Source organism: Anomaloglossus baeobatrachus, unplaced genomic scaffold, assembly GCF_048569485.1.
Source record: "Anomaloglossus baeobatrachus isolate aAnoBae1 unplaced genomic scaffold, aAnoBae1.hap1 Scaffold_70, whole genome shotgun sequence".
Lineage (NCBI taxonomy): Eukaryota > Metazoa > Chordata > Amphibia > Anura > Aromobatidae > Anomaloglossus > Anomaloglossus baeobatrachus.
The window spans coordinates 476,895-492,516 of NW_027445074.1; the positions used below are offsets into that span (position 1 = coordinate 476,895).

At 49.9% G+C, this 15,622-nt stretch overlaps 1 pseudogene; it reads right to left on the reverse strand.

Moving 5' to 3' along the window:
• Positions 1-10,203: 10,203 nt before the first annotated feature.
• Positions 10,204-10,410, reverse strand: LOC142286901 (U2 spliceosomal RNA; annotated as a pseudogene).
• Positions 10,411-15,622: the final 5,212 nt, after the last annotated feature.

The following is a 15,622-nucleotide window of genomic DNA, read 5'->3' on the forward strand; positions in this document are numbered from 1 at the left end:
GTCCCCTACCTTATACATGGGTGCCGGTTTCCGGTGAGTGTCTGCCGACCTCTTGTAACGCTCCTGGGCCGTAGCCACACTGTCCTTTAGAACCTCCAGATTTTGTCGAAGCTCTGTCAATCTGTCCTCCACCGCAGGCACTGAGACCGCAACCGGTGACCTAGGCAAAATAGTCGGATGGTAACCCAAGTTAGCAAAAAAGGGCGTTACCTTAGTGGAGCTGCTCTGAGTGTTGTTATACGAGAACTCCGCCAACGGAAGCATCTTCAACCAATCGTCCTGCAGATGGCTGACATAACATCGAAGGTATTGTTCCAGGGTTTGATTGGTCCGTTCGGTTTGCCCATTTGTCTGAGGATGGTATGCAGAAGACAAACAGACATCAATCTGGAGTGCCGTACAAAACCCCTTCCAGAACCTAGACGTGAACTGCACGCCCCGGTCAGAGATGATCTCGTCTGGTACCCCATGCAATCGGAATACGTTCTGGATAACCAAATCCACTGTCTCTGCGGCTGAGGGAAGACCGGCACACGGAATAAAGTGAGCAGCTTTAGTCAACCGATCCACCACCACTAAAATGGTATTGTGACCGTCTGAGACGGGCAACTCCACAATAAAATCCATTGAGATAGACCCCCAAGGGCGAGATGGCACGGGTAACGGTTGGAGGAGTCCTGTAGGAGCCACACGAGGGACCTTGCACCGGGCACAAACCACACATGAGTGGACATAGTCCTTTACGTCCTTTAAACAGGTAGGCCACCAGAAGAAACGGTTCAGAAATTCCTGCGTCTTCTGTACCCCCCTATGACCAGCCAACACGGAGTCATGGACCAACTTGAGAACCCGAAGTCTTACGGCCTCCGGGACATAAATGCGTCGCTCTCTCAACCACACACCATTCCGAAGAACAAGAGTTACATCATTCGGGGGGGCAGCAAGAAATACGTCACCATCATAGGCCAGCTTGATGTCCTTCCACAAGTCCTGGTCCTGGATTACTCCAACGAAATTGGCATCCGATAACACGGTCTGAGACGGGGTTCCAGGCACGGAGTCCACGGCGTGGATTCGGGACAAGGCATCGGCTTTCCCATTACGTGAACCTGGACGGTATGTAACGACAAAATTGAACTGGTTAAGGAATAGGCTCCAACGGGCTTGCCGTGGAGACAGGCACCTGGCAGACTTAAGAAACTCCAGATTACGATGATCTGTGAGTACTATCACTTGCTGCGCGGCTCCCTGTAAGTGGTGTCTCCATTCCTTGAAGGCGGAAATAATCGCTAACAATTCTTTGTCCGCAATGTCATAGTTCCTTTCTGCAGGGGACAACCGGCGGGAAAAGAAAGCACACGGATGTAAGAGACTCTTGTCCCCAGTCCTTTGAGAAAGGATGGCCCCTAATGCGTAGTCGGAAGCGTCGACTTCCACGATAAAGGGAAGTGCGGGATTCGGATGTACCAATATAGGCGCTGAGGTAAAACAGACCTTGAGACGATGGAAGGCTTCCTGGGCCTGGGCGGACCACACAAACTTCTGTCCTTTCTTGGTTAACAGAGTGATGGGACGAACGATTTCTGAAAAATTACGGATAAAACGTCGGTAAAAGTTGGCAAAACCGACAAAGCGTTGTACCTCTTTGATGTTTCCCGGTTCCGGCCAGTCTAGAATCGCTTGTATTTTGCCAGACTCCATGTTCAGTCCCTGAGGAGAGATGACATAACCTAAGAATTGTATCTGTGAGCAATGGAATTCGCATTTCTCCAGTTTGATGTACAGGTGGTTTTCCCTCAGCTGGGTAAGTACGGTCTTGACGTGCTCCTGGTGTTCCTGTAGGGAATCAGAAAAGATTAGGATATCGTCCAGATAAATCACCATGAATTGGTCCATGATATCCCTAAAAATATCGTTAACTAGATGTTGGAAAGCCGCGGGAGCGTTACAAAGTCCAAAAGGCATCACTAGGTACTCAAAATGTCCATACCGACATCGGAACGCGGTCTTCCACTCGTCTCCGGGACGTATGCGGAGTAGATTGTATGCCCCACGGAGGTCCAATTTGGTGAATATTTTTGCCTGTTGGACCCTCTCCAATAGCTCAGGAATCAATGGTAACGGATACCGGTTCCGGATGGTTATTTTATTCAGTTCCCGGTAGTCAATACAGGGTCTTAGAGTCCCCTCTTTCTTTTTCACAAAAAAGATGGGTGCCCCTGCTGGTGAGGTAGACGGACGAATAAATCCCTTCGCCAGACTTTCATCAATGTAGTTTTTTAGTGCTTCTAGCTCAGGTGCCGCCAACGGGTAGACATGACCAAACGGGATCTCCGCCCCTGGGAGTAAGTCTATGGGGCAATCATACGGTCTATGCGGGGGAAGCCGATCGGCTTTTCTTTTGTCGCATATGTCCGCAAAGTCGTTATACACCGGGGGTAGAACAGGTACCTGTACAGTGCCCTCCGCATTCGGCGTTACTGGAACCGGAACAGTTGGACTAATGGTCGGAATACTCTGCGGTGGGAAGGATATTTCCTTAGTTTCCCAATCGATGACCGGATTTGTAGACCGTAGCCACGGAATACCTAAAATAATCGGAAAATGAGGAGAAGAAATTAGCATGAAAACAAGGGTCTCCTGCTGACCTGGCTTCATGACGCACTCTAGCGGTACGGTTTCCCGATCAACTGGTCCAGAGATTAACGGAGATCCGTCTACCGTCTCCATGGTAACCGGTGAGGCTCTTTGCTGAGTCCGGATACCGTGTTTCCTGGCAAAAGAGGAGTCCATGAAATTTCCCCCTGCCCCAGAATCTATCATTGCAGAGGTAGGTATTAGCTGTCCCTCCCACCGGATCTGAATGGGGAGCGAGCAATGGGTATATTTCCCTTCCGAGTCCTTCGGTGAGGTTGACATTACAGTCAAGGGAAATACCGCATCCAAGTGTCCACTTGCCTCAGAGATATCGGACTCTGCGTCCGTGTTGTCACACTCTGCCATGGCTGCCAATACCTTATTTGGGCGATTCGGACGTTTCGGGCAGTCGATCAAGAAATGGTCTGATTGACCGCAATAGAAACACAGACGCTCACGGAGCCGGTGTTCGCGACGTTCATTGGTCTCTCGCTTTTGCAGAGAGTCCACTTGCATAGGAACGTCCTCGGCCTCCCGTGGCGTCCTGAGAGCGGGTTCTCTGGAAGGAAATGCAAAGTTGTTTACACGGTTTACAGCTGCCCATTTTTCCTGTCTACGTTCCGTCAAGCGGGTATCAATACGCACACAGTGCTGGAGAAACAGTTCAAAATCCCCTGGAGATTCAGAACGAGCTAACTCGTCCTTGATGGTACCGGACAACCCCTTTCTGAAAACAGACAATAATGCATTGTTTCCCCAGTCGGTGTCTACCACTAACCTCTTGAACTCAGTGGCATATTCAACTACAGAACGCTTTCCCTGACGTAAGGAAAGGAGAGCCGATTCAGCGGTAGCACGGCGATTCGGATCATCAAACATCTGCGCCATTGCGGTCAGAAAATCATCTAGGTGATTTAAACGGATGTCCCGGTTCTCTATCATAGGATTAGCCCAAGCCAGTGCTTGTGAGGTTAATAACATAATTATACATAACACTTTGGACCGGTCAGAACGGTAATAATCAGCATGTACATCAAAAAACAGTATACATTGGTTCACAAATCCACGAAACTGACTACGGTCACCATTGAAACGGAATGGGGGTAACCTAGGCATACCGGCAGCTGATACGGACGTAGTGGGGCCGGCTTCCTGAGCCTCCACTCTGACTTGCAAGTCCTGTATAGCCGGACCCAGTACCTGGTGATCATGGCCCAGCTGTGCCTCCATATCTCTAAGTTTAGTCTGCACCACCTCCATCTCCTGCTGCAAGGAGTTAATCATAGAAAAGAGCTGATCTACTCCTCGTGTCTCAGTCATTGCCCCAGTGAAATCCTCTTGTGGCCTGAGTATAATGTAATACTATTGTATGTTTTGAGGATTTCGATAGCGTTAGGGCAATGACAGCCAGAGACGAGTTTGTGGTACAAGATGTTTATGATATGTAACCATGGTAGATACACAACGGAAATACACAGTATAACAAACACATGAAAATACCTTTCTGAAACGGAGCGAAGGGGATTCCCGGGGCCACGCACCAGACTCCCCCAGGGAGACCACCAGAGCGAACCCCTATACAGGGACTGTCCGGCAATCAACCCCGGAAGGCCTAAATGCGCCGCAGCCGGGACACAAGGGGCAAGCGGTAAAGTCCAGAAGTGTCCGTACGGGATGAAAGTCCAGAATGGTTATGAACCGGAAGAAACCGGGCAGACGTGCTGACCAAAGACGGCAGACGGAGTCCGGGCACAGTTTGAAGAAACCGGGTGTGGTCCAGAGTCGGTCGGTAGATTTTCAGGAGGATCCAAAGGTAATCAAGTAGCAGCAGCAGCAAAGCAGGAGCACACAGCAAGCAGTATACTCAGGCACTGGACTAGGCTTAGAGGCGGCCTTTTAAGCAGCTGGACAGGAAGTAGGGCAACAGAACATAAAACTCCATGTTAACCGAGGGCAAGCTCTTTCAAAAGAGGACTGGAAAACCCGGAAACCTGACAATGTGTGCATTCATGCACCACCCGGTACGCTACCCTTGCCAAATTGCTCACTCTAGATCCCCACACGATCCATGAAGCCGTTCCCCCGGTCACACCGCCTGCTGCCGGTTCCCACTCATCCCTGGGGGAGTTAGGCGAGTGGTATCGAGAGCTACATGTCGGCACTGATGATACCCCCATACACCACAAGGAAGGGGTATACCGGGTGGTACAGGAGTATGAGCGGGTTTTTAGCAAGCACCCTCTAGATTTTGGGCAGATTAAAGGGGTTCAACACCACATCCCTACCGGTACACACTCCCCTATTAAAGAGAGATACAGGCCTATTCCCCCTGCCCACTACCAATGCGCCAAAGACATGTTGAGGAACATGAAGGAGGCAGGGGTTATTAGGGACAGCTGTAGTCCCTGGGCCGCTCCGTTGGTGCTGGTTAAGAAGAAGGATGGCACCATGCGGATGTGTGTGGATTACCGGAAGATTAACCAGATAACGCATAAGGATGCTTACCCTCTGCCCCGCATCAAAGAGTCCCTGGCCTCGCTGAGAACCGCTAACTACTTCTCCACCCTTGACCTCACCAGCGGGTACTGGCAGGTGGCCGTGGCACCGGAAGACCGAGAGAAGACTGCCTATGGGACCGTTTTGCTGTACTTGGATGATGTGATTGTGTACTCACAGACGTATGAAGCCCACCTGGAGCACCTAGCCGAGGTGTTCGCGTCCCTTGCCAAGTATGGGATGAAGTTGAAGCCCTCAAAGTGTCATCTGCTGAAACCCAGAGTGCAGTACCTAGGACATGTGGTTGGTGCGGAAGGTGTCGCCCCCAACCCCGAGAAGATCACCGCCATCCAAGACTGGCCGAGACCGACCACAGTGAGGGAAGTGAGGCAGTTTCTGGGCCTGGTGGGATATTACCGTCGCTTCATTAAGGGGTACACAAAGATGGCTGCCCCCATGCAAGACCTCCTCGTAGGACAGACCAAGGGTGGTAGATCCCTAGTAGCCCCATTGGTGTGGGAAGAAAAGCATGAGGAATCCTTCCGCCAGCTGAGAACAGCCCTGACCGGAGAGGAAATCCTAGCGTACCCTGACTACAGCCGCCCATTCATCCTCTACACCGACGCCAGCAATGTGGGCTTGGGGGCTGTTCTATCCCAGGTCCAAGACAGAAGGGAAAAGGTAATAGCTTATGCTAGCCGAAAACTCCGACCGACTGAGAGGAACCCTGAGAACTACATCTCCTTCAAGCTTGAGCTCTTGGCACTGGTGTGGGCTATCACCGAGCGGTTCCGCCATTACCTGGCAGCAGCCAAGTTCACCGCGTACACAGACAATAACCTGCTGACCCATCTAGATACGGCCAAGCTGGGCGCGTTGGAGCAGCGGTGGGTGACCAGGTTAGCCAACTACGATTTCACCATCAAGTACCGGGCCGGCCGTACCAACGTCAATGCCAATGCACTCTCCCGGATGCCCCACCTGTCGGAAGAGGGGCCAGAGGATGATGACCTCGAAGAGATCGAGTTGCCTGCATTTCACCGGCCATTCACTGAGAAGGTGCACGTCTACCAACAACGGGTGAACCTGGATCCGCTGCCCCGACAGGACTGGCAGGAAGCTCAGGACCAGGCACCTGCTGTCCGCCTGGTCAAGACTCTAGTGGAACAGGGTTCTGCTGGGATAGACCCTGCTGCCCCTGCCGAAGCCCAACGTCTGTGGCAAGAATGGACCCGGCTATACCAACACCAGGGGAAGTTGTATCGCGAGCTGATTAATCCAAAGACTCACGAGAAGATCCGCCAGCTGGTGATTCCCCAGGCTAACGTGCCCACCGTCCTGCAAGCATACCATGATGGTGCAGTGCACTTCGGGTGGAAGAAGCTAGAGATGTTGTTAAGAGAGCGGTTCTATTGGAGTGGAATGCGGGAATCTGTGGAGGCCTGGTGCCGAGAATGTGGCCCTTGCGCATTGAGAAGGAAGGACGAGGCCAGCCAGAAGGCACCCCTACACCCGATCATTACACACCAACCGCTGGAGCTGGTTGCCCTTGACCATGTAAAGCTCACCCCCAGCCGAAGTGGGTACACCTACGCTCTGACCATCGTAGACCACTACTCGAGGTTCCTGGTGGTTGTCCCAGTTAAGGACTTAACCGGCCGCACCGCTGCTAAGGCTTTCCAGGCTTATTTCTGTTGACCGCATTGGTACCCGGAGAGGGTGCTTACCGACCAGGGTCCGGCCTTTGAAGCAGAGGTATTCCAGGAATTCTGCCAGTTGTACGGCTGCAAGAAAATCCGGACCACGCCTTACCACGCCCAAACCAATGGCATTTGTGAAAAGATGAACCACTTGGTCCTGGGCCTCCTCAAGACGTTACCACTGGAAGAGCGGAACCTGTGGCTGGAGAATCTACCTGACCTGGTCGATATGTACAACAACATCCCTTCCAGCTCTACGAAATGCACTCCAGCATACCTGATGAGAGCTCGTCCCGGACGGCTACCAGTGGATCTGGAAATGGGCTTGGAAGCTTCAGAAGCACTCCTGTCGACAGCTGAATGGGACACTCGGCGGAGGACACAGTACCGACAGGTCCAGGAGTATGTTGAAAAGAACTTGTGCCGGAGTCGGGGACAACAGGAGCAGTGCTTCAACAAGAAGGCGCCTGCCGGTTCCTTCCAACCTGGGGATGTAGTGCTGAAGCGGAAAAGAAGGGCCCACAAGCTGGATGATCAATGGGAAAAAACCCCGTATGTAGTCCAGCCCACAGGATGGGAGAATGGGAAGGCCTACCAGATCAGCCGTGACCAGGGGGGGACTTTGGCCACGGTTTCCCGAGACCACCTGAAGAAGTGCCCACCAGCATTGAGAGTAGCGGATGAGGCTCCAGTTCCCAGTCCAGTGGAGAAGGAAAAAGAGGTAATCCACACCATGATGGGTGATTTTCCAGCAGACTGGCCTACACAGAACGGTGCGGTGATCCTTCCAGTGATACTGTTCCCACAACCCGTGGATGAAGAAATGATGGAAACGGTTAACCGCGAGCCAGTGCCCAGGGATGTACCTGTACCCAGCTCCCCTACGCCTCCGCCTGCCCCACATGATAGCAGGGAGGAGGAACTGACTGTTCCCTCTGCCCCACTGCCTGTCACCACTGACACCGGATCCCGAAGGTCCACTCGCCCCAACCTAGGTAGACCCCCACTTAGGTACAGGGAAACTACTCTTTAAAAGGGGGGGGCTTTATGTGTTGAGTGTACCAGTTTGAAAGTTTTAAATGATAAGTAAAGATGATCAACCAAAGAAGTTTACCTGATTGAACCGTGATTAAACCGGCCGTTGCCGGCAACTGTTGTCCCCGTAGGGACTGTGCAACCATTGCGTAAGGAACTGCTTACGGACAAGCCCGAGAACTTGCAGGGCAACCACAAACTTAGTGCAATGTAAATAAAAATGTTTGTTGGCTTGACACCGTTACCGCCTCCGGAGAGGCTGATTTGGGAGGATGGGCCTGGAGGAAAGGGATGGCCTAGGCCCGCCACTACCGTAACCGGTGGCGATCCTCCGGGGGTTCAGGGGTCCCCTTGGACGTGGGCCCCCTGAAAGAGACAGAACCCGCTCGGGCAACTTGGTGCTGGACTGGGGTCAAGGGGTGCTGCCCGCTTCTTAGGGGCAGCATCAGGGCCAGGTTGTTTGGGTGGGAGAAGAGCGGAAGCTGTACCGTTGTAAAATGTTTATGATGCTTTTACATGTTTTACCGTTTTATTCTTTTTCAGTTGTGAAAATAAAACCGGTGATGGACGGGCAGCCCGCGGACGGTCTGCATTTTACTATAGGGGAATGTGGCGCCCTGGACAAGCCAGGTCGTCACAGGTACTACACCAACACGCTCTACACTCCGGCTAGGCACACCGAAGCTAAACACAAATCCTAGTTGCCTTCCTCCAGGGGCTGATGTCCACACCAGGGGGTGGGCCAGGCGGTTGATCCCACCCACCGAGGAGTTCACAGTCCTGGAGGCGGGAAAAGGAGTCAGATTAGAGATCAGTTTTGGAGTTAGAGAAGTGAAGAGGAGAGGAGACTGACCGTGTCCGTGTGTGTGGCCCGGGCACTCAGCAAGGTTGGCAGACGGTGGTGACCTTCTGCAGGAGAGGCTGATTGGAGTGAACCGTACGGACCGGGGATGGGCGGTGGCCCGCCGGTACCAGATCGGGGAGTGAAGAGAAGCCAGCACCATCCGGCAGGGCCTACGGACCCCGACCAGGCTAGGAGTCGCCGTAAAACCGGTCAAATCCGTTAGCGACAGGAACCTCCAGGGTTTCCCAGCAGTCAAGACCCGATTGAAGGCAACAGCTCACACCGTAGAGGGAAGCACAGTCACCGCCAAGGCTACAGTTCCCAGGGCCAGAGCCTGCGGGCAAAAGGGGCTCCCTCAGCATCCATCCAAGCTGGGGAGCGGGTTACCGGTGGGAAGCCCGCTAGATTTTGGGGGAATAAAAGGGGTCCACCACCACATCCCCACAGGTGCACACCCACCCATCAAAGAGAGCTATAAGCCAATACCACCTTCACATTGCCAGTGTACCAAGGACATGTTGAGCAACATGAAGGCGGCTGGGGTTATCCGTGACAGTTGTAGCCTTTGGGCAGCTCTGTTGATCCTGTTAAAAAAGAAGGACGGCACCATTCCCCGTATTGAGGAATCGCTAGCTGCATTGAGAACTGCAAATTATTTTTCTACCCTTGATCTCACTAGTCACTATTGGCAAGTGTCCGTTGCTGAGGCAGACCGGGAGAAGACCGCCTTCGCCACCCCTATGGGTCTCTGCGAGTTCAAAAGCATGCCCTTCGAGCTGTGCAATGCGCCAGGAACCTTCCAGAGGCTGATGGAATGCTGCTTGGGACAAGATTTTAGGGTGTATAAAAAGGGAGATTAGATCCCGTGATCCCAACGTATTGTTACACCTCTATAAATCACTTGTAAGGCTACATCTGGAATATGGGAACCAGTTTTGGGCTCCACATTTTAATAAGGACATTCAGAAGTTAGAGTCAGTTCAAAGGTGGGCAACTAGACTACTACAAGGAATGGAAGGCCTCCCATATGATGACAAGTTGAAAAAGTTATTAAGTGATTATTGGCTGCAATGGGGCTTTCTGGCTGGTGCCAGCCTCTCTTCTTAGCACACAGGAACCACAATCCCTACACCATGCTTCAATGGATTCTCTCATCCCAGCCCAGTAAAGCTACATATTTTACACAGTCATAAGCAGCCAAAAGGGATCTATTCTATTCAATTGCAAATGATCTAGATAAGACTGAGAATAAGATACTGCACGGGACATAGCAGAGTTGGTCAAGTTGAGTGGAGATGAGTTTGCTATTTGGCACAGCTTTTTGCATCAATAAAGCAAGTAAAAGGTGTGAAAGATAAAAAAAAGGGTGAAAGTGTGAAAAGTGAATTGGCCAAATTGAGGTGCATATAAAGTTTTTGCTTTCTTTCAATTCACTAATGGGGCTCATTTGAATCAGGTGAATTGAGTTCTGCTTTTGGAAACTGGGTTAAGAAGGGGTGCACCGGTCCTGGAGGTACTGCAATACCAGGTCAATGCGTGGAGTGGACAGAGCAAGATTTTTTCCATCTCCTTGTTCTAAAAATCCATTTAATATATGGTCCCCAGAGAGGGGACGTATCAGATATTAAACTGATAAGAACAGATTTAATTTTTTTTTTTTTCTGTTTATCAGTAGGACTTCAAAATAACAAAGGTGATCGCCTCCCGTTGCCTGGGAACCGTCCAGGCACAAGAGGGCTATGTGTCACCAGAAGGCGCACACACTTCCTCAAGGCCGGCAGACGTGCAATCCCAGGCACCTTCCAGTACCGACCAAGGTAGCGTCCTCCGAAACTACACTTGATCTTAGCCAAAAGGCCGAGAAGCTATAACCCGAATTGGTTACGGCCTTGAGTGGCACCCTGGCCTATACCGGACACATCATAGGGAGAGGGAGACAAACCCACGCCTACAGAAGACATTTTGTCACCCAAGCCAACCCTTGAAAAGGCTGTTTTGCAGAGCAAAAACAAGAAGAATGGTGCTTTTTGCAGCCGCCGCCCACTGCAATGAATCTGAATAACTCCTCCTTTTGGACACAAGCACCTCCCCTCCCCCTTGCAGTCTTTCCAATTCATGATACAAAAAGACGGACGGACAGGACAGGACAGGACAGGCTGCCTGACTTTCCGTCACTGCCACCCTTTGCCATCCTTGCCCGTAGAAAGCCCTTTCATCATCCCCAAACCCTAATCTTTTCCCTTCCCTTCCCAGATGCGTCTCACTCCCTTTCATTAGGAAGTGAGCGCAGCCTTTTCTCCGTTCTGCACATGCGCGACGTTAAACACAAATGCGCAGGCGTGCGTTCCATTACCCTCACTGCATTCCACTCCCATACAGGAAGTGGGCGCAGCTATTACTACGGTCGCACATAAAAGAACCCACGGCCACCACTGCACATAGCTGACTCCACCACAGGACACCCACTTCTACACCAACACAGGTAAGACAGGATCGGCACCTCTATGCTCCTGTTACAATCAGGCTCAGTCACCATGTGATAACGCTCTCAACTCTTTAGTTGCAGGCTCCCCTTGCTTCACCTCCACTGGCTGTGCTGCCATTTCCTCTCCCACCTGGAAGGTATACTTTATTCCACTATTTTCCTGTTTCTCTCTTCCCCCTTTTCCCATAACCTACTTTTATCTGCATTTGTGGGGTATCTATATGCTATTTACATCATAGTTTTATTCATTAATATGGAAGGGAAGAGTGCCCATGAGAGTGTTGAACTGCGGAGAGCAAGAGATTAAGCTGCTCCGATTTGCCACCATTGATAAGCTGTTCTCAGTAGATACACATGCTATCCAAACAGCAGCATCCACCATTGCTTCAGCCCACCCATTCAGTGACAGCTCACCAAGTCAGCCAGAGGAGTGGTGTAAGGAATTACACGTAGGCACTGACTCCACACCTTCACATCACAAGAAGGGGGTCTACAGGCTAGTGCAAGAATACGAGCAAGTCTTCAGCAAACATCCGCTAGACTTTTGAAGAATAAAAGGGGTCAAACACTACATCCCCACAAGTGCACACCCACCCATCAAAGAGAGATATAAGCCAAAACTACCTGCACATTACCAGTGTACCAAGGACATGTTGAGCAACATGAAGGAGGCTGGGGTTATCCGTGACAGTTGTAGCCTCTGGGCAGCTCCGTTGGTCCTGTTAAAGAAGAAGGACAGCACCACTCCCCTGTATTGAGGAATAGCTAGCTGCATTGAGAACTGCAAATTATTTTTCTACCCTTGATCTCACTAGTCGCTATTGGCAAGTGTCCGTTGCTGAGGCAGACCGGGAGAAGACCGCCTTTGCCACCCCGATGGGTCTCTGCGAGTTCAAAAGCATGCCCTTCGAGCTGTGCAATTTGCCAGGAACCTTCCAGAGGCTGATGGAATGCTGCTTGGGACACCGAAACTTTGAAACGGTACTGCTATACCTTTATGATGTTATTGTTTATTCTAAAGCAAACAAGATTTTAGGGTGTATAAAAAGGGAGATTAGATCCGGTGATCCCAACGTATTGTTACCCCTCTATAAATCACTTGTAAGGCCACATCTGGAATATGGGGTAAAGTCCTGAGCAGGTTGATAACCATTGGTTTGAGCATGGTAGGGTGTAGTGCGCATCTTCCTGCATCGGTAAAAGCTGCAGAAGTCCTTGAAGATTTCCGCTTCAAAGGCTGTGCCTTGATCTGTGAGGACTCTCTCTGAGTAGCCATGAGGTCTGCATAAGTGTGCTTGGAAGACCTTCGCTGCAGTATGGGCCATTAGATCTTTGACTTGTACCACAACCATAAATCTCGAGTAGTTGTCTACCATCGTAAGTGCATACGTGAGCTCGCCTCGATATTCTGCAACAAAACTCCCTTTTTCGATTTCAGTTTCAGCAAACACTCCTCTTCCTGTAGAAAATATTTATCATTACCTAAGACAGTCATTCTAATGCATGACAATATTAAGGCAATTTAGTTAAAACTTGTTTTAACTCACCTTTAAGGGGATTGATGTATTTCATGGTCAATCCAGGTTTGTCAGTGATGGCACTGACATAATGTATGGCGTCTTTTTCGGGCGTTATCCTTTGCCTTTTCATTGTGAAAATCCAGTTGCCTATATCAAAGCAAATTCTACTACTTGTAAAGTATGCAGAAAATGAAATGTAGAACATATAACATCAACTGCTTAGGAACGCATCATAGGTTAGTACTTAAAAGGATATTGTCATGTTCTAGTCATAATGCAAGCTGGACATTTTTCATGTTACCCTGTAATCGCCGGCCTGTTCTAATGCTCACAAGCCAAGATATAGGCTCAGCTGCTAAGGCTTCCCTCTGCCTTCTGAATGAAACTTGAATATGTCTGGGTCACTGTGTATATAGCAGGTGCTCAGAAAAAATAAGAGTCAATTCAATAGAAATAGCTCTGGCACACTATAGTGATCAATAACGTAAGAAAAGAACTCTTGGAATGCTGAAAATTCTTTATTTGTGCAAAAGGATAATTCATCCAACGTTTCGACCTTGTTTTTAGGTCTTTATCAAGGATAAAGTTATCTAAGATCATAAAGGGTTACAAAACCATATAAACACGTAATTAGTACATAGTACAACATAACAGTACAATATATTGCTACTTGAGAGTACAATGGGTCAAATGACCATGATGCACATACAAAAAATTTTTCCAAAGCCATAGTGAAAACATTTGTACTGAGGAAAGAAAATTTCCACATGACCTATCTGGAGAAACATTCTGGATCAAACAACCAAAAATAGTCAAGCAGGTAAATACACACCTATATGGATAACAGGATGATATGTGTTCAATTGTATAGCGTCATTGCCATTAAGGTACAAATGGAAAACTTGCAATCCTATATAGTGAAGGAAATGAACACATATCATATCAAAGAACACAGGAACATGGGTGTGAGAAAAACCTCAATGTTTATACTTTGTTCTTTATAATGGTGTGAACATGTATATGTCTCAGTACCTTATGCACTTGAGAATTCTAGTGAGTAGATCATGAAAGCCTATTTCAGAACTGGAATCGGTAAATAATTGTAGGTGGAATCTAAATGAAAAGATGGTACAAGTGTTATCATGACTAGAGATGAGCGAACCGGTCGCGGTTCGGCTCGAGGTTGGTTCGCCGAACGGACCTCCCGTTCGAGTTCGGTTCATCGAACGTTCGACGAACCGAACTCGAGCCAATAGGAAACAATGGCAGGCAATCACAAACACAGAAAAACACCTAGAAAACACCCTCAAAGGTGTCCTAAAGGTGACAAACAACTCAAACACATTGGAAAGTGACAAGGACATATACTCATGCGAAAACAAAACAGCTGGACAAGGAAAAAGAGGAGGACACACAGATATATGAGTATATGCAAGGAAACATCGATTCCATTAATGTGCAACTTGAGCCCTGCTCATTCTTGGCTTCCAATCTTGATAAATTGCCTGAGCTCGCCACGTACGTCTTGGGGATCTTGTCGTGTCCTGCAGCCAGCGTTCTCTCGGAACCTGTCTTCAGTGCTGCTGTGGGTCTGCTGGCAGATAAGCACACGTGTCTGTCCACTGACAATGTGGACATGGCTCTCAGAGGACTTTTCTTCCCCTGGGTCAGCCAGGGGACGGGAAAGGCACGCGTATTTTTGAGAGTGCTTCATGCAGAGCATCTTTTTCTTTTTCAAAAGGGAGCTCAACCGATGCCAGTCAAGTGGGGTGTGTGTGGCCCAGTGAGTGGAAACGAGGGAGACTGTGGTTGGAGTCCCCTCGCTGTGTCTCTAAAAGAACCAAGATGAACAAGTCATGGCTCTCAGAGGACTTTTCTTCCCCTGGGTCAGCCAGGGGACGGGAAAGGCACGCGTATTTTTGAGAGTGCTTCATGCAAAGCATCTTTTTCTTTTTCAAAAGGGAGCTCAACCGATGCCAGTCAAGTGGGGTGTGTGTGGCCCAGTGAGTGGAAACGAGGGAGACTGTGGTTGGAGTCCCCTCGCTGTGTCTCTAAAAGAACCAAGATGAACAAGTCATGGCTCTCAGAGGACTTTTCTTCCCCTGGGTCAGCCAGGGGACGGGAAAGGCACGCGTATTTTTGAGAGTGCTTCATGCAAAGCATCTTTTTCTTTTTCAAAAGGGAGCTCAACCGATGCCAGTCAAGTGGGGTGTGTGTGGCCCAGTGAGTGGAAACGAGGGAGACTGTGGTTGGAGTCCCCTCGCTGTGTCTCTAAAAGAACCAAGATGAACAAGTCATGGCTCTCAGAGGACTTTTCTTCCCCTGGGTCAGCCAGGGGACGGGAAAGGCACGCGTATTTTTGAGAGTGCTTCATGCAAAGCATCTTTTTCTTTTTCAAAAGGGAGCTCAACCGATGCCAGTCAAGTGGGGTGTGTGTGGCCCAGTGAGTGGCAACGAGGGAGACTGTGGTTGGAGTCCCCTCGCTGTGTCTCTAAAAGAACCAAGATGAACAAGTCATGGCTCTCAGAGGACTTTTCTTCCCCTGGGTCAGCCAGGGGACGGGAAAGGCACGCGTATTTTTGAGAGTGCTTCATGCAAAGCATCTTTTTCTTTTTCAAAAGGGAGCTCAACCGATGCCAGTCAAGTGGGGTGTGTGTGGCCCAGTGAGTGGAAACGAGGGAGACTGTGGTTGGAGTCCCCTCGCTGTGTCTCTAAAAGAACCAAGATGAACAAGTCATGGCTCTCAGAGGACTTTTCTTCCCCTGGGTCAGCCAGGGGACGGGAAAGGCACGCGTATTTTTGAGAGTGCTTCATGCAAAGCATCTTTTTCTTTTTCAAAAGGGAGCTCAACCGATGCCAGTCAAGTGGGGTGTGTGTGGCCCAGTGAGTGGCAACGAGGGAGACT